Source organism: Sus scrofa, chromosome 7 (genome assembly GCF_000003025.6).
Source record: "Sus scrofa isolate TJ Tabasco breed Duroc chromosome 7, Sscrofa11.1, whole genome shotgun sequence".
Classification (NCBI taxonomy): Eukaryota; Metazoa; Chordata; class Mammalia; order Artiodactyla; family Suidae; genus Sus; species Sus scrofa.
In genome coordinates this window covers 10,966,794-10,985,591 of record NC_010449.5, presented here as the reverse complement: position 1 = coordinate 10,985,591, position 18,798 = coordinate 10,966,794, and the positions used below count along the sequence as shown (strand labels likewise).

Sequence of the window (18,798 nt, the reverse complement as noted above, 5' to 3'; positions counted from 1 at the left end):
ATACAATTTAATTCAGCTTTTTACATCTCTCTCCAGTTCCCGTTACAGATTTTCCTTTTGCTTCTTTTCCACCATGACCACAGGGGAAATTCCACGAGGTCCCTCCCTCATTTGTGGTTGAAAATAGCGCCTGTGTGCCCATCCAGTCTCTGCTGGGGTCGGACTGTGCTGAGGTCCTGCTCATGGAACACCTCCGTGAAGAATCCTTTCCTGGGTCCATGTCCAGAGCCCCTCTGGTTTCGGAGCATTGCTGCACACACTCTGTCACTTCATGCTGTGCCTTCGCCAGTTTTCCCATGTTTTCTGAAATCTTTCCTTTTTGGAGGATATTGGTTTCTTCCCACGAATCAGTTTTTACATCGCATTTCCTGGCAGCCCTGCCCGCCACGTCACTCTAGGTTATTCCTTTATTTTAGGCCAAACGCTCACATTTTTTGAATGTCCTCTTCTGATTGCACTAAACCTAATGGTTAGTTCCTCTGGGTCAGGCAGCAGGCTGGGCTCGTTCATTGATCAGTGCCTTTCAGAGAAACCCTGCCCTGCCGTCCTATCTTCACATGTGAAAGTGCTGTCACTGGCTAAGTTAGACCTGTAGTGAGTGGTCAGGCAGCTCTTCCAACACAAAACAGATCCTCTCTTCTCTGTATTGCCGGTGGTTCCCCTCATAGCTAGATGGAGGTGCTTCTCAAATTCACCTACCATTTAGCAATTGCTCCAGTTCCCCCGTGTAACTAGCTTGGAGAGGTAATTAATTCAAAGGTGCGGATGAAACTTTATTTCCTTTGTGTGTGTGTGTGTTTTGTGTGTGTGTTTGGGTAGTGGTCGGTATTGTGCACAGATGTTCCTCTTGCCTTTAGTGAGCAATGAAAGCGTTTGGTTAGTTTTTTAAAACAACCCTAGGCTCGCTTACCAATTGCATGTGATGAGAGTCAAGCCATGTCCCTCCTCACTTCAGCAGTCCATCTCCTGATTGTGTTCAGGCCTGCTGATCTCCTTCTTTCCTGGCTTTGGTGCCTGGGCATCCAGGCCACTCTTTCCTGGCTCCTGGGAAGCCACCATTCAGCGGGAGGCAGCTCAGTGGCCAGTACAGCAGGGCAAGGTGCGCTCTCTGGGTCAGGGTGGTAGACAGGCCCCCAGCGATTGTCTATAGTAATAGTGCGTACCTTAAAATTTGCAGTAGCCTGGACCCACCTACCTGTGCCTCAGGCCAGAGAGAAGAAGGCATAGTGGAGAGGTTGGGAAGCCAAGTTGTGAAGGGACGAGCACACAGAGAGTCACGCTGGGACCGTTTTGTAGCTGGAAAATTTGAGGAGGAGGAAAATTAAGTAATCTGGGAAAGGAAGAACAGATTCAAACACCACACTCTCATTTCAAGTTGGGAGGCCTCTTGGGCCGAGAAGAGTGTCGTTATTAGTGCAGGTGGAAGAAACACAGCTATATATTCACCCCTGGTGCCACTCGCGTGGAGATTAACATTGAACAGTGCTGCGCTGTCTGGTCTTAGTGGGTAAACTTGTTGAGGGCTGGATAATGTCATTTATGTCTCTAGTGCCAAGCAGAATGCTTTGAATGGAGTGCGTTCTCAGAAGTATTAACTACTACGTCAGTTGACATAAAATTGAAAGCTCACTTGAACAAGAGACCCGAGTAAATCACAATTTATGTGCATGCCCTGCTAGCACCTGTAAGATATAGGTCCTGAAGCCCTGGAATTAATAATGTTAGGGCACAGACTAGCATATTAAGACAGAAAGATCCCAAATAGAGTGACGTAGATAGGATCAAAATTTCTTTTTCCCTCGTGTAACAGTCTAGGGGTCAGCAGGCTGGGGCTGGAGGCAAGGCAGTGGCTACAGCTGCAGTCAGCAGGAAGGAGGAAAAGTGTCAGAGGGAAAAAAAGTTAAAAAATAAAGGAGCCAGGCAAGTGACCTGGAAATGGTGCCTATCCTTCTCATATCCCATTGGCTATAACTTAATCACATGGCCACACTGAGCTGCAAAGGAGGCTGGGAAATGTAGTCTCCAGCTGAGGGGCAATGCCCAAGTACCACTTGGAAGTTGCATTATTAAAAATGGGGAGAATGAATACTGAGGGACAAGTAGGTTACAGGGAATAATGCAGCAGGTGTTGAATCCTATTCACCAACCACCTGTAACCCTACAGATATTGACAGTATAGAGTTTTACCCAGAATCTGAAGTGTCCTCCTCTGGAGACTGTTAGAGACAGAGATGAAGTGAGATGATGAAACCCCCTAAGGGGCAAACTCTTGGGAGAGCCAAGAGATTTTTGCCCCAGAGAACTGAAATAATTTTGGTTGGTTGTTGGGAAAGCATTACAGATGCTTACATTGTGCAAAGTAAAGTGAAGCTTAAGGAGAACTGCTGAATACATCATGTTCAGTACTTAATTCTCCTGTTTTTTATGATGGTGTTTTACCCATTTTAAGATTGGTGCACGTACAGTTTCAGAAATGTCGAATTACTCTTTATTCAATGTATGATTTTCCAGTATGTATTGTAAGTTGACCTGGCACTGCTGAGATTTTATTTATGGTGAAATGAACAGAGTTTTAGATTTTTGATTCAGAGGACTTGAGTAAGAATCTCATTTTTGAGCTCTTTTTTTTTTTTTTTTTTTTTTTTTGGTCACAGTGTTAATTTATGAAAGGGAGATGCTAGTAGCCAATTTAGAGAGGTAGAATGGATGAAATGTGTTAGGAATGCAAGCTCTAGGTCAACTCTCAAGCATGGTACAGATGCTAGATTTATCATGGCTCTTACTGTTCCTAATTCCTAGTAAACTTGTAAAAAGCTTTGAATGGTGTGACGACAATTTGGGCATTTTGAAGTGTAAGTACTAATTGTATAAAACTAAAAAATTTATTGTTATGGTTGAATTAGGGTTTGAAAAAATCTTGCCCTAGGCTCCTTTCGAAAGAGCACAAGTTTTCTAAAGTATCTGCAGTTGTCTTTAGATGTTTCCCTGGTTCATTTTCTTTCTTAAGGTATAAGCCTTATGCAGTTGTTTTGGTAATAAGATACATTTTATGAGCGGAGTGAAAAAAAAAAAAGTCTCTTCCCAGTGATGGTGAAAGCAACAGGAAAGTTTCCTGCTAACAGTACCTATGTGTGAGTTTTTTAAAAAAATTATTTTATTATAGTTGATTTACAGTGTTCTGTTAATTTCTGCTGTACAGAAAGTGGTACATATATATATATACATTCTTTTTTTCACATTATCCTCCAACATGTTCCATCACAAGTGATTAGATATGGTTCCCTGTGCTATACAGCAGGATCTCACTGCTTATCCGCTCCAAATGCAATAGTTTGCATCTACTAACCCGAGATTCCCAGTCCATCCCACTCTCTCCCCCTCCCTTTTGGCAACCACAAGTCTGTTCTCCACGTCCATGAGTTTGTTTATTTTCTGAAGATGGGTTCATTTGTGCCATGTATTAGATTCCAGATATAAGTGGTAGCATATGGTATTTATCTTTCTTTCTGTCTCACTTTACTTAGTATGAGAGTCTCTGGTTCCATCCATGTTGCTGCAAATGGCATTGTGTTATGCTTTTTTTTTATGGCTGTGTGAGAGTTTTTTCTTCTCCCTGGACAAGAAGCTAGCTCAAAGTCTTGTCTCTGGTTGGTGGTGTTTCAGATCAGATTATCATGTTATCCAGCTTTATTGACTTGGAGGAGGTGCCCAGGGCACGACTATGTTGTCTACGGAATAATTCCAAGATGATAGGGAATCCACGGTCAGTCCAAAGGCCCTTCCTTTGAACTGTTCTTCGGGAGGTGACCCAGAGCACAAAGTCTGAAAGCCAAGAGTCTGTCTCTGGACACATGTGATCAGGGCAAATGGCTCTTTTCTTCTCTGTCTGAGGTTCTGTATTTGTTGAATGGGAAACCCCCTGCTGGATTCCTACCTCACAAGCCTGCTCCGTGGGGGTGCTGCAAGGCATTTGATGGTGGAGGTTGTTTAAAACCACTTGGTCTTGGTTTAGTTCACTTGTTGGCTGAATGAGATGTACTCAAACACTAGAATATATAAAGAAGAGTTCCTTTGGAGCCCACAACTTCTGGGTGACCTGCAAACCGGTGATCCTTATCTCGCCAGGTAGAAGGCCATGCCCTGGAAGCAAGATGAGAACTCTTTCTGACATTAAAGTACTGTTTATGACCTTATAGAACACCCAGTTTTTCCAAAGAGATGACACATTAAGTAAACCAGAACAAAATCAGCTCTATTATCTTGTAAAGGGTCTGTTTTGATGACTGCAGACAATGACAGAGAGGAATTGCTGTGAGCAATAGGTGTTCTAGTGACTGTAGAGTGAGGATGGTGCTTTTCACGGGATTGCTAAATGGAGCCACTCTTCTCATTGTCGAGTCTGGACATCTGTTGAATGCCACAGATTGCAGAGTAAACCAGTGGGAGCTTTGATGCTGCACTGGTAGACTGCCCGCCAAGACCTGCTGTGTTCTGAATTGCAGAAGGGCCGGGGGCCGGGGGGGAGAGGAGGACACTAGAGACAGGACTGGATGCGAGATCTGGTTCTGCTGGGGGCACTCGCCCCGCTAGTGGAAAGTGGAGGTTGTACGAATCTGGAGAGAGACACTGCCTTAGGGTCAGGCTAGTCCCAGTCCAGGTGTGTGGTTTCCAACTCTGGTTTGAAATGGAGAGAAAAACATGCTTTCAGCCTCGTGTCATGGGGCCACTTGGGAGTGAATGAGGATGAGCAGGGGTCCTTGGCACGGGTAGAGAGAGTTCCTAGTGGCCTTGGGACTAAGCGCAAGGACCAAGTGTGATCTTCAACCAGCATTTTCAAGCAGTTCCTGCAGCTGGGCTTCCATTGCCTCGTCAGCCTTTTGCTTTGCTGGCGTCTCTTCTTCTGTCTGCCCCATGGCTGAGTGAAGTAACCCGCTGTCTCTGCAGCGATCTGCCAGGTATCTATAGGCAAAACCAAATAAGGACGTAAATAAAAGTTCTTGTTTCCAGAGATTCATTCTTTCAGAATGCAGCCCCCAGCGTCTGCTGTTGTCTTGGTTAGTTTGCTGTGCAGATTTTCTCCGTCTCCGCGTGTCTGGCTTGATGGGTAATCTTCCCAGTGTGGAAGAAGAGTTCAGATTGGAAACAACGGGATCTCAAGCATTAGAAAAGCTTGAAGAATTCATTTTTCATACCTGCTGCAATGCATTAATGACCAAAGGTTACATAAAACACCAAGTATTTGAATCTCATGCTACAGAAAGTTAGCGAAAATGCTTCATGCCATTTTCCGCTGCTATTCCAAGACCACATCTGTTTGGAACTGAACTGTAGCACGTGTGCCGGGGAACCTGTATGAAATTAACTTTTATAGCTGCCTTTACAAGCAGGATCCTTTATTGTCTACAACTTGGCTGGGTTTCAGGAAGTTCCCGAAGTGATTTATTGTCATATGTGCCTATTCTATGGTGGCTGATGAAACTGATATATTATTGAACATATGCAGTCATTCCGACCAGCGACAACAGATCATCTAAGCCTTTTATCCAAAAGGATCGAAGAGTTCACGTTGTGGAAGAGAAGAGAAAGTTGACTATTTTGTTTTAAGTGAAATAATTACTTGCAGGAGCAAAACATTTGTTACCAATCCTGTACCTCTTTTCTTTTTGCCAACATAGCCAAAACGTTAGAATCTAGAATGCATTGATTAATTAAATACTTAAGGTAATATTCCCCCAACAGATGTTAAGTCTCATTCTTATAATATCTGGGATGGTTAGTTTTTCTTATTAGACCATGATATTAAGAGTTAAATATCAGGAAATTAAATTTCTTTCATGTTACTTAATGCCAAAAAAAAAAAAAAATCCTCCAAACCAATCTCCCCCCTCAAAAAAATCCAACCCCCAAAACTCTCTCTTCTTGTTTAACAGAGGGGCCCATTTGTCCAACCAGTCATCTTTCATATGGTTGCAAGAGGAATTTGATGAAATGGCAGGTGATAACAACAGAATCTCTCTTTACTAGTCAAAAAACTTCAGAGCATATTTTTCTGTTGATGAATCAGAACTTCCGTATGTGAGAGACAGTGCCATTAACTAATAAACAAGAACAACAATTGCATTTGATGAAATTATAGGAAAGAAAAAATTAAAATGTAGTCCTAGGACTGCATTTATAGCGTATAAAATATTTAATCCTGTGGCAAAATCTGGAGTTTCTGGATTCAGTGTACACTGGCTCAGCCAGAGAGCTAATTGACACATTCATATTTCAATTGGAAATGAGTAGTCAAAGATCTGAGAGTTTCAGATGGATTTGGAAATAAAGCTGCAAGACTTCAGGTCGTATAAGGCTGTGTTAACCAGTGAGAAGATTTAGATCCAGTTTTCTAGTTACAGTGTCAATTGAAAACATTTGATTTATAGCGTCAGTGGAAAACAAACAGACAAGCAAATCCCCAGGTGTTGTATAAACACTGTCCACAGAGTCGTTTATAAGACAAAGGTAGGGAGAGTTACTCCAAATGGAATTAGAGACAGTTGCTTTTTTTTTTTTCTCCCCTCTTGATGATATAGATGCCCATTTTTGGGGAACAGAATTTGGATGCTAGTTGGGGGATTCTGTCTAATTCTCTTCCAGAAGCATTTTTTCTTTCCTTTTAAAAATGTGATTCATAGAGTTACCACCTTACTCATCTGCAAAAGAAGTTTAGGTATCAGCAGATGTCATTAGCTCTCTAAAAATAGAACAGTAGAAACTGAATTTAAGAGACTTAGCAGCATTGATTAACAAACTAATCTCTCAAATTCTGAGATTGTGTCTGTGTACAGGCTGACATGGAATGAATCCTAGCTGAGTGAGTGCCTTGGTATTCAGTGTGCTTTTCCCCTCGCTTTAGGCTCGCTGGTTTGATGGGGTTAGTTGCATGTTTCAAAAATGCGATTCCCAGACGGGTGAGGTAGCGTCATATAGCGAAATGATCGTTCATAGCTCTGGACAATTGCTAAGCGTCAGAACACTCTGTTGCTGAGGCACCGCCGCACACTCTCGAGGCTGGAAGCAGACGATGCCGAGTGCGGGGCTTACTACCAGGAACATGGTCTTTGCTTATGAAGGACACTGCACTTTCAAGGAGCTTGGAAACAGTTGAATGTGGGTAATGTTAATTTGGTGTAAAACTTCAAGTGGCATATTACTGATGCCAAAGAACAAAGCAATTGAGGATCTGGTAACGAATTACTAACAGCACTGCCACTATTTTATGTAAGTGTGAACAGGAATCATATGTTTCCTGTAGTTCATCCTTGTTGGTGTACTTGGTGTTATTGGTAAAAGTGTGATAACGAGCAGCTCGTTGATTACTGAGAATTGCAGTGGGCTCCTTTGATAACAGTATTTTGTACCCATGCCCAGGAGGGCCCTGGGCACAGTGGACATTCTTTAAAAAAGTGAAACAATTTAGTCGTTGTCGTGATTCAAAGGCACCATCACAGACGTGAGTCAGGAGACCCTGCCATCATCATCCGTCGCTAATGACCCTGTGATTTGCTGTTGCAGGAAGCTGCTGAGACGACCACAGGGAGTTGTCTGGACTTTGCAGTGTGGCTCCCTGTCCTGGGAACTCTAGGCCTTGCAGTGGAAAGAAAACTCTAGGCCTTGCAGTGGAAAGAAAATGAATAGATATTGGTGAGTGTGGGGAAACAACCTTAATTCAGGGCTTCTAGGAGGAGATGGGGAGGCCAATTTTTAGTCAAAATCTATCAATCTGTCGGCAGCTGTGGATACCTGGTTCGTTCGTTCGTTCCTTCCTTCCGTCCTTTCTTTTTTCTTTTTGCCATTTCTTGGGCCACTCCCGCGGCATATGGAGGTTCCCAGGCTAGGGATCAAATTGGAACTGTAGCCACTGGCCTACACCAGAGCCACAGCAACGCGGGATCCAAGCCGCATCTGCAGCCGACACCACAGCTCACGGCAATGCTGGATCCCTAACCCACTGAGCAAGGCTAGGGATCCTAGTGGTTCCTAGTCAGATTCATTAACCACTGAGCCATGACGGGAACTCCCCTTCCTCTTTTTATTTGAGAATCTTAAGATGATTTATCTAACACCCGTGATAGGACAAAAAGAACCCGTTCCCCAGCAGGGTGGTTTTAGATCGAAAGACACTCAGACCAAGGGTTCAGGGTTTGTGTGTTAGCATAAAAAAGGGTTGCTGAAGATGCAAAGGCAGAGTAATTGGAAGGAAAGAACATAGACTTACAGAATCTGAAAGTGTGGGTCCAGAAGGGATCCACAGGTAATTGTCCAATCTCCTGTCATTTAGTCGATGATGAAACTGAAGCGCATTGACACTAAGTGCCTGTAGTGGGAGAATTAGAATCAGAATCAGCCTCCTAATTCCCAGTCCAATATTCTCTCCAGTACATCGATTGCTAAATAAAACCTAACTCTTCATCCTTGAAGCCCAGTCTTATCAAGGAGACATCTACTATAATTTAATCATTGGGTGGCACTCTCTCTAGATAACTGCTCTTGTGCCAGACACATGTCACTACTCATTGCAAATCAGTAAACTCACTCTCTGGTATGAATCCACCTCTTCTGCCTCTGGGAAGCTTGAGCCACTTCCTAGAGCTGCTGGACTGGGGACCAGAAAATCTGGACTCCAGTCATATTTCTCTCAAGTAACTTCTCAGGTCAGTTCCCTTATTTATAAAGGTGGAAGAAGGAGTGGGGCATCTCTAAAGCCCTCTCAGCTCCAAATTGCTAAGACTAATTAAACACAATTGAAGAAGAGACAGTGAGGGAGGGCTGTTTCCTGGACAAGATGACGACTGGTTTTCATATGCAAACGTGCATTGTGAGTTCCAAAGGGGCGGGGGGTGGAGATGGACTGTGGCGGGAGGAAGAGGATCCAGATAGCTTGACAGCACCAGTGGGCAAAGTTGGGAAAGACCTAAGCTGTTCAGATGAAAGGAACGGCCAGTGAAGCCAGTGCACAGAGCGTCTAGGTGAAGCTCACTGAGGGTCCATTGACTGAGAATGTGGTAGAAACTAGCTCTTTGAGCTCCTCTGAGTGTTAGTTTTCAGTAATGTCATAGGAACGCAATTATTCTGTGATCACATACGTTAAAAATATTGGGCAAACGAAATGATGTTCTTTACGAAGGACTCCTCAGTGCCTTTAATGAGAAAATGCTTTGGGAGTGCCCCAGGGGCAGAATGTCCCAGAGTCAGTTGTTCACAGAACACATTGTTTTCTGGCACTTTGCTAGCACAGACCTGGAGAGAGGGGAGAGGACGGGTTAGGGTGTGCTTTAGAGCCTCTCAAGAGATGTGGAAGGATAGGTGAAAGGTGAGAACCCAGCACCCAAGCAGCATCAGTGCAGGCTGAGAGCAGATCTCAGCCTGGGACTGCAAACTGTCAGGTAGTGGGAATCTGCCACGTGCAGTGAAGGCCCAGGGTAAAGCACATGCCTTCTGGAAGGAATGAGCAGGCACAGAAGAACTCCCAGGCTATCTAATGCTTTCCATTAGACCAAACTAATTCTATTACTTATCTGGTTTCTAGTTACATCCAAGCCTGTGAATAGTACACATGGCAGAGTACCCTCATGCTGAAGCAGAGATGAATTTTTATATGGTTTCTTTTGGCAAAGATTAATTTTGCTGTGAACAGTAAGTAAAGGAGCAGGTGGGAGCCCAGAGCAGGTCTTAGACGAAGAATGTGGAATCTCAGTGCTGTGAAAACTTGGAGTTTTTCTCTGGAGGCCCCTGGACGTGCATCACAGGCTCCGTGGGTGCATGGGTGCATGGGTGCAGTCTGTGGGAATGTGTACACCTGCTGTTCTGTGACAGTGTGAATGGCTTTCATCAAATGCTCAGATGAGTCTGGGAGCTCAATAGCAGTCAACAAATGCTTTCCTGAGGCCAGTTTTGCAGGGGAGGAAACGGAGACTTGGAGAAATGCACTAGTTTGCTGGACATCAGCATATTGTTTTTATTTTTGGTTGCCGGCAGAAAAGTTTCCCTGAGAGCTGGTAAAGTCGGTGGACAGGAACATCCACTGGGGGAGCCTTGATCACTGGTTTAGGGGTTGCCCTTGCCCCTGACTAAAAGTAGGCCTTGAAAAGTGCACTACCTTTCCCATTTTACAGATAGAAAACAGACAATGCAATTGTTTAGAGGGCCCTACACCTCGAACGTGTGTAGTAGAAACCCCAAATCTTGACTCCCATAAGAAATTACTCATAATTAATTTGTTGCATCTTAAAAAACTCAAAAAATTTTGGCTTAAACATGCAATAATTGTGAAAGATTTTCTCTGTGTTCAGTATCACACTGTGCCTTTGCCTTGAATATCACAAAGATTTTGAAATCAAAAGGGTTTTCATTTTACCTTTTAGAAACATGGTTTAATTTATCTGCATGATTGCATTTTAATTAGCACTCCCATTGCCTCTTTAAACATGCAAAGATATAAAAACGAGCCAACCAAATAGGAAGACATACAGCCAAGGTGTTTGCTGCTGTGTGTTATTGAGCACTGCCTTGGGATAAACCCCGTACCAGACTCAAGTTTAATAGTGTGAACTGGTTCAAAATAAACCCATTTGTATGCATGATATTTTACATAAGAGTTAAGCTGCCTTAGCAATTGTTGATAATTATGGATCCTTGCACAGCTCTGAGGCTCTCCAAACATTCTTTGGGAGTAAATCAGCCATTCCCACAATTTCAAAACAAATGTGTAAAGAATTTTATGGGGGGCATTTTCACACAAGTCTTGGGTGGTCAGGGGATGAGCCTTGAAAACCGATAACCACATCAGCCTTCTGCCTGTGTGCAAGTTGTTGTGGGCAGGGAGGGCAGGGGAAGGATGCAAACCAAAGGAATGGACTTCATTTTGGAGGGAGGTTTTGTTTTTTGTTTTTTTTTTTGGCGGTGCCTGCAGCTGGAGGAAGTTTCCAGGCCAAGGATCTAACCTGCATCACAGCAGCGACCGGAGCCACAGCAGTGACAATGCTGAATCTTTTAACAGGCCACCACAGAACTCCCTGGAGGGAGGGAGGTTTTAACTCTTTAGAGCACAACACGAAGCGGGGGGTGGGTTCAACCTGGTGTCTGCTGCTGTTCTGGGGGCCTCCACTGTTCAAAATTCTGAGCTAGGCTATTAAAATCAGACATGGCTCAGTGGTAATGAATCTGACTGGTATCCATGAGGATGCGGGTTCAATCCCTGGTCTCACTCAGTGGGTTAAGGATCCAGCATTGCTGTGAGTGTGGTGTAGGTCACAGACTCGGCTCGCATCCTGCATTGCTGTGGCTGTGGTGTAGGCCGGCAGCTGCAGCTCCAATTCGAGCCCTAGCCTGGGAACTTCTATATGCCGTAGATGCGGCCCTAAAAAAAAAAAAAAAAAAAAAAAAAAAAAAAACCCAGATATAACAGTGAATACAAAGAATCTGACCAAATTGTGGACCAGACCTTGGAGGCCCTACTTCCAACCCTGAAGACCTCTGGGTGCTGAGCAGATTGGTCCTGGCTTCCTTCAGCCTTTTCAGTAGAGGCCATGCAGGCTGTGAGCTGTGGCTCAGGCTGGTAGTCAGATCGCCATCATTATCCACCAGCAGTCGGCTCTCCAAACTAGGCTGAAATCTGGTTTAAATAGTATTCCCTGAATACTTGACAAAATACTGCCCTGTGATAAAATGAAATGTTTCTTGTTACATGTTTCCTCAACTACCAGCTGGCCAGCTAAAAGTGGGACTCCTGGGAACGAAGCACCTAAATCCCCCTCTTAAGTCACATTGTGACCAGAAACCTCTGGAGAAGATGTTCATATCTATGCAGCTTTGAAAGAAAACCTAAAGCAAACTAAGAACTTGTAGCTTTAAAGTAACACCAGTTCTTTAGCAACCCTGGGGTCCTTTTTTTGAGCTCTCTGATCCAATAGAACTGTTCATGGGACAGAACTGTTGTTTTTTGGTGGAATTCAAAATCATACTTTTTGCAAAGCAGGTCATTTCCGTTTTTGTAATTACAGGTCCACTGAAAATAATTTGATAATGAAATCTCAATTACTAGTTGGAGCTGTCCAGAGCATTCTCTCTGGCGGGAGGTGGAGTAAACAGAGAGACTTGACCTCTGAACTCTTAATGCCTAAACAATGTACCTCCAACTCAATAAATGCCATCTCAAACGGCCAGGGCCCCTGCTGATGGCTTACTTTTCCTGTCCTATCAAATTCCTCGTAAAAAGAAGGAGGGTGTGTGGACACAAAACGGGGTGACAGCCAGAATCTTTATCCAGATAGACCCTTTACCACGATGCTGACAAGTGAGAGCCAAGGCACAGACTTCCTGCTCTTTCCCTCTAAGCCCATGGAGCCTTCTCTGGTAAACAGGCCTGCCCTCGCTTCTGTGTAGTTCTCCTTCCTTCCTGCATTTGTTTAAAGCATTGCAGGTCCTACGACTGCCTCGACTGTCATTCTCCCCAAATGCAGCCCACACAATGGCAGGGTCACAATGGGAGTGGGAGGCTGGCAGGGATACTTTTGTGCCTTGAAAGGTTTCAAGGGACGTGGTTGGTGGGGGGTGGGGAACGGCGCTGAAGCAGCCCTCTTCCTGCAGTACTGAGGCTGACAGGTGGAGCAGGCTCTTCTGAGCTGATGTGCAGGAGCACATTTTCATCGTTTCCAGGTGTCGTTGAGCGTGGGTTGAAGAGTCTCTGCGGAGTGCTCCCTGGTTCCCGTAGCTCTGACATGTGCCTGCAGCCCTGAGCACAGTGCCTGGAGACACAGGGCTAGGGACCACCTGCACCTGACTTGTAGGGACTGCTGGGACTTTGTCGATGCTCAGTGCCTGCCTCCCCCTCCCCTGCTGCTGGTGAACCTCCCTCAGTGCTGGTGCTTGGTGCTGCATCCCAGGCTTGGCTGAAGGAGGAAGGAAGGAGGTTGTAAGGACCAGATAAGATGTCGCATTGGAACCTGTGAGCCACCGATGGTGACGACCTTCGTTCAAAAACCTTTGTAGCTCTTAACTTCCCATTCACTATAGTCTCTTAAGACCTGGGTCGGGTCTATAAGAATTTGTGTGATCTTACACAAGTCACTTGCTGAGAGGTAATAGAATATATATATGCTATATATATATATATATATTTGGTCTTTGGTCTTTGACCTGGCTCCTGAATCTCTTGGAATGTCTTGTGTGTTAGCTGTATTTTTTTGTTCTAATGAGAGGCTTCTTGGTGGGTTCCTGGCTGAGGCTGGTCACCAGAAAGACCAACCATGGTTAGAAGCTGCAAGCTTTCAGCCCCACATCCTGTGTTTTTAGGGAGAGAGGAGAGGGCTGATGATTGATCAGGCCTACCTGAAGAAGCCTCCATAAAAATGCCACAGTGTGGGGTTCTGAGGACTTCCGGCTTGGTGAACTCGTGGAACCAGTGGGGGACGGATGCACAGGAAGAGGGAGGGAAGCTCTACCCTCTTTGCATAGACTTTGCTCTGGATCTTTTACCTGGATGTTCATCTGCATCCTGTATCGTAGTCTTTCATAATCAGCTGATGAACTCTAGCGAGACTCTTGAGTACCAGGAGCTGCTCTAGTCAGTTAATCACACTTGAAGCGGGGATTGTGGGAACCTCCAATTTATAGCTGGTGGGTCAAAAGCTTAGGCAACATTGTGATTGGCGTTTGAGGTGGAGGAGGGAGGGCTGGTTCTGTGGGGCTGAGCCCTTTACCTGTGGGGTCCAGCACTAACTCCAGGTTGAAAGGGTCAGACTTAAGCTAGTTGTAGGACACCCAGCTGGTGTTTTGGAGCAGCTCGGTGTGGGAGAACCAGCCACACATCTGGCATCAGAAGTGCTGTGAGTGTGGTAATCGTGTGAGAGTGAAGGAGAAAAACAGGAGGAGAAGTGGAGCTTTTCTGTCCCCTACAGTCTCCGAGTCTCAGTTTCCTCATCAGTAAAGTTGGAACAGTTCAGTGGTTCTCAAATGTGGTCTGCAGACCAGTGGCATCAGCTTGTCTGGGAACTGGTTCGAATTGCAAACTCTCCAACCCCAGTGGAGATCTACTGAGTCAGCCCCCCAGGGTGGGCCCCCAACTGTCTGCTTTGTTTTGACAGCCCTGCGAGGGGCGGGGATGCTGATGTACCGCCGAACCCGGGATTGCCTTGAGCACCTGCATGTGTGTGCCTCTTAGTTTGAGCTCAGCCAGCCAGTGCAAACCCAAAGCCCTGCATACACATGATAGCATTTCCAGAGGGAGATGTGTCAGGTGTCTCAGCTGTGAGCTTCCTTGCTGATATACAAATGAAGACTTATAATCCTGGGATGAAAGGCAAACTCCAGAAAGGTGAACTAGCTTGGCAGGTTGAAAGCCTCTCCATTCAGGATTCTCTTTCTTAAGTTGAACTGAGATGCTCTCACAGCGTAGTGATAAGGGCTTGGCTCCTGGTGGCTCTTCTGGGCAAAATCGACGTGGGTATGCATGCCTGCTTGCTCTGGAAAGAGAACTGAGGGTATTTTTTCCTTTACCCAGGAATCAGTTCTTTGCTTGATAAAGATTTTTCGAGAACACTAATAAATGCTGTGCAGCAACTGCTATGTTCTGTTTTCAGGCTGGGAAGGCAGGCCCTTCTGATGTGGCTGTCACAAGTTTTTATCATGAAGTTCTGACCCCAGGCCCTTTGCATATGTGATTTCTCCTGCCTCTTGTGCACCCTCCCTCTCTCCTTCTTGCTCGTGAAATTTTACTTACCTTTTGGGACTCGGTCCAGGCATCAGTCTCTTCTGGGATGTCTTCCTGAATGTTCACATTTGGGTTAAAAGCCCCCTTCTGCTGCCTCCAGGTCCCCCGGGCCGGGCTGGTCTGCGTCATGGCCGTCAGCACGGTGACATCCCTACCAGGGACTTAGACATTTCCCTGACTCAGCAGAGCTGCTCGAGGGCAGGGACGGTTTTGTTCCTCATTCGTTCTGTTCCCAGGGTCTAGCCCAGTGCCTGGCACAGAGAGAGCATGAGTCGTTCTTTATTCATGGAGAGTGATTCCATGTCCCCTGGCCACCTACCTTTAATTGTTTGTGCCTCCTAGTCTCCCATGTGTTTATACATCTACCATCAAATATCTATTGTCCAAGGACGTGGGGCCGGCTGCAGTCCGGGATGCAGAAGGGAGTCCGCTGCACACTCGCCTCGAGGACTCGAGGCCCGGGTGTGTCCCTGCCCCTTTCTTGTTTGTTTTTGCAGCTCAGGTGCAGAGGCCAGTTGACAGCACTTGATCTCCTCAGGGCCCCTCTCTTGATGGGTGGAGTGCTTTCCTTCCTCCATCCCCTGCCCCCACTTTTGTCCTCTCCAGAGGCCATCCGTTTAATGTATTTGTATGATTCCTTATTCGCTCGTGCTCTTGTAAAACACGTATTTCTGTTTTGTGAACACGTGTTTGACATTTGCATAAATGGCATGTGAGAAACTTCAGTCTGCTTCTTACTCTTTCTGCTCAGCCTGTTCACAGGCATCCTCGCTGCTGTGTGCAGCATCCTTGTTTCACGCCTGTGTCCCCACACTGTGCCACATCCCGTGCTGGCCCCTAGACTGCCTCCCACTCCCCATTACCAGCTGCATCCACTCACTGACTGATAGGAGAACCCCCAAGAATGCGGGGCACACACGCCCCAGGACTCAGGGGCAGGGCTGCTGGGTCACAGCAGAGAGAAGTCCTTACGTTGTCTGAACACTGCTGGATTCTTTCCAGGATGGCTGCCTGGATTGTGTAGGTTGGCAGGAGTTCCTTATGTATATTCTAGATTGTAGTCCCTTGTTCGTTTTGACATTGTAAATATCGTTCAGTGTGTTGTTTGTTAGCTTTGTCCATGGTAACCTTTGCTTTAAAAAAAAATATTTTGGGGTTCCTGTCGTGGCTCAGTGGTTAACAAATCCGGCTAAGAACCATGAGGTTGTGGGTTCAGTCCCTGTCCTTGCTCAGTGGGTTAAGGATCCAGCGTTGCCGTGAGCTGTGGTGTAGGTCGTGGACACGGCTCAGATCCTGCGTGGCTGTGGCTGTGGCGTAGGCCAGTGGCTACAGCTCCAATTGGACCCCTAGCCTGGGAACCTCCATATGCCATGGGAGTGGCCCAAGAAAATGGCAAAAAGACCAAAAAAAAAAAATTTTTTTCTTCTCCAGAATATATTACAAAGATTGGTTTTGAATAACCCTAAATGATCCTTTGATTATGAGCCAAAGTGGGTAGCTTTTCACCCTAACATAAATTTTGCTATGTTTTCTTTTGTATTTTTAAGGCCACATCTGAGGCATATGGAGGTTCCCAGGCTAGGGGTTGAATCAGAGCTGTAGCTGCCGGCCTATGCCACAGCCACAGCAATGTGAGATCTGAGCCATGTCTGTGACGTCACCCCAGCTCACGGCGATGCCAGATCCTTAACTCACTGAGCGAGGCCAGGGACCAAACCTACATCCTCATGGACACTAGTTGGGTTTGTCACCACTGAGCCACAACGGGAACTCCAAGCTTTTAAAATATCAACCAGCTCATCTGAAGAATAAATCCATACTATTATTAGTGTGTCAGACCTTCCGTGTGATATTTACAACTTAAGAGGCAGTTTCTGGAAATAGAGGAATAGTGGTAATGATGGAATTGGCAGGAAGCAGCATGACAGCTAGAAAGAGTGGGGGGTATGTGGGGTCAGCCTGTCCTCACTCCAGTGACCTCACTTCTGTGAGTATCAGCAGTTAGGGATTCTTGGGTATATTCACAACACGTTAGCCTTTCCTCCTACGCTTCATATTTGTAGGTTTCTCTGTAAAGGTGGGCAGGTAAGTTTAGAGCACATGGACTCTGAGTAGTTATTTAATATGGGTTAACTTTCGTCATGACAACAACGCACTGATACTTTCACCCAGAGTAATGTGTTTGAAGATATGTTTAGTTGCCAGAAGTTCACTGCTAGAGGAGGAGGGGTCTAATAGAGGAGGCAAAGGACTCCCTTCTTAGGATCCTCAGCGGGCTTTTCTTTCCTGCCCTTTCCTCCCCAGCCCTGATACAACGTCAGAACTCACTGTGACAGGCCAGCCCGGGAGGCAGGATGCTTGGGGCCGCCGCTGGCACCCAGGCAGCCAAGTCCCTCCACCTTGCTCTTCCATTTCTTTGTGTGCGCTTGCCGGATGTCCCTCCCTTCAGCAGGATGATGTTGTTGTCGCCTCAGTCCACGCGGTGGAAAACAGGTGCACCTGGCGACCACGCTTTAATTCCTCTTCCGAAATCCTGGCATCCGTAATTCAGGATTCTCATGAGCTGGAATGGGTCTGGCGCTTACTCGTGTCCCAGTCAGCTTGGCCGTGGGCGAAGGGCCATGTCGCACAGACCTGACAATTGGGAGCTCTCTGTAGGAGGAGGGTGGGGGCAGTTCTGGACAGGAAGGCGGCACATACAGTCTAATGGGTGTCCGCTCTCAGAGCAGCCTCTAAGTAAGGAGGCATTTCCTAGGCACTAACCAAAGGGCTGCTTTTAAGAAATAGCCCATTCTTTTTCATCCCAACCCCGAATGGAAGGAAGGGAGGAAGGAAGGAAGAAAAAAGAAATGAACAGAACTTGGTATGTGTTATGTCCTGGTTCTGTTGTGCTGCGCGCGCACACACACACACACACACACACACACACACACACACGTCTGTCTCATGTGGCGAGTACACGTGTGCCCTTGTGCAGAAATGCGTATCGTCAGATACTGTAGTGCAAACATATGCTCTCTTGAGGATCCAAGCATATGAGCTTTTCAACACACACACCCTGCACAAAGATTTTTCAAGGAAAGCAAATACGTTTAGGTTTTAGGAAAGAGGAGAGATCCGTTACGATCAGAGCATGCAACAAGTGCAGCATTCTGCCCTCCAAGCAGTGCCTTGCGGGGGATAAAAAAAGGCGCTAAAATGGCTTGATTGGGATTTTAATGAGAAATTTTTCTATTCTACTCCACCCCCCCCAAACCCCTGGTTATTTGGTTATTTTCTCCAGCGGGTCCGTCAAGAGCCCCTGTAGCGGGAACACAATTCAACTTTCCCAATTAATTGCCGGTACTTTCTCCGTCCCGCTCAGCAGGGCCTCCCCTCTCAGGCCGCTGAAAACCTAACAGCACGCCTCGCCTCTCCGTGTGAATGCCTAATGGTCTGTTCATCAGGGGGCTTAAAAATCCTTGGGCTCCAATATCCGCTCCTTGGGCACATGGTACGGCGACTGGAGCTTGTCTCCCGCTCACACTTGGATGGGACAGTAAAATGTGTAACAGGAATGCCCTCGTCCAAGAGAAAAGGTGAGGCCCAGGGGACACAAGAAATGTACAGATGCATGACTTAAAATACACACGTAAACACTCCCCTGCCTCTGGTTCCTCCGTGTCCGTGAATGAAAGGGCTTGCTCAGGAAACTGGGTGTGAGTGGAGGGGCTGCCGCCACTCCCTAGATGCCTGTGGAAGTTTTAGAAATTGAATTGGCCCGTGAGTTGGATGTGCATTGAGAGCTCTTCTGAGGCTGGACCAGAAGAAACCTACCAGGTACGCATCTTCCACGTGGGCTCGCCGCCGGGTTTTGGACCTAAGGGCAGAGGTGACGTGTGAGCAGATTTAAGGGAAGTGATAAGGCTGAGGATAGTTAAGCACAAATAAGGACCGCTGATTGTGAGTGTGGTGTCCAGCCACAGTTCAGCGTAAGGAAGGAGGGAGAAGAGAGTTGGATTCCTAGAGATTCCTGGTTTTGGCTAATTGAGTATGATGAGTGTGTT

General features: G+C 46.1%; 1 long non-coding RNA gene across 1 annotated transcript in view; it reads left to right on the top strand.

Moving 5' to 3' along the window:
• LOC110261780 overlaps positions 1-18,798 on the top strand; it is a 207,717-nt gene that overhangs the window by 144,591 nt on the left and 44,328 nt on the right. Inside the window, exon 2 of the long non-coding RNA XR_002346317.1 lies at positions 7,558-7,686. This is a non-coding gene — a long non-coding RNA (uncharacterized LOC110261780). The remainder of the gene's footprint in view (positions 1-7,557; positions 7,687-18,798) is intronic.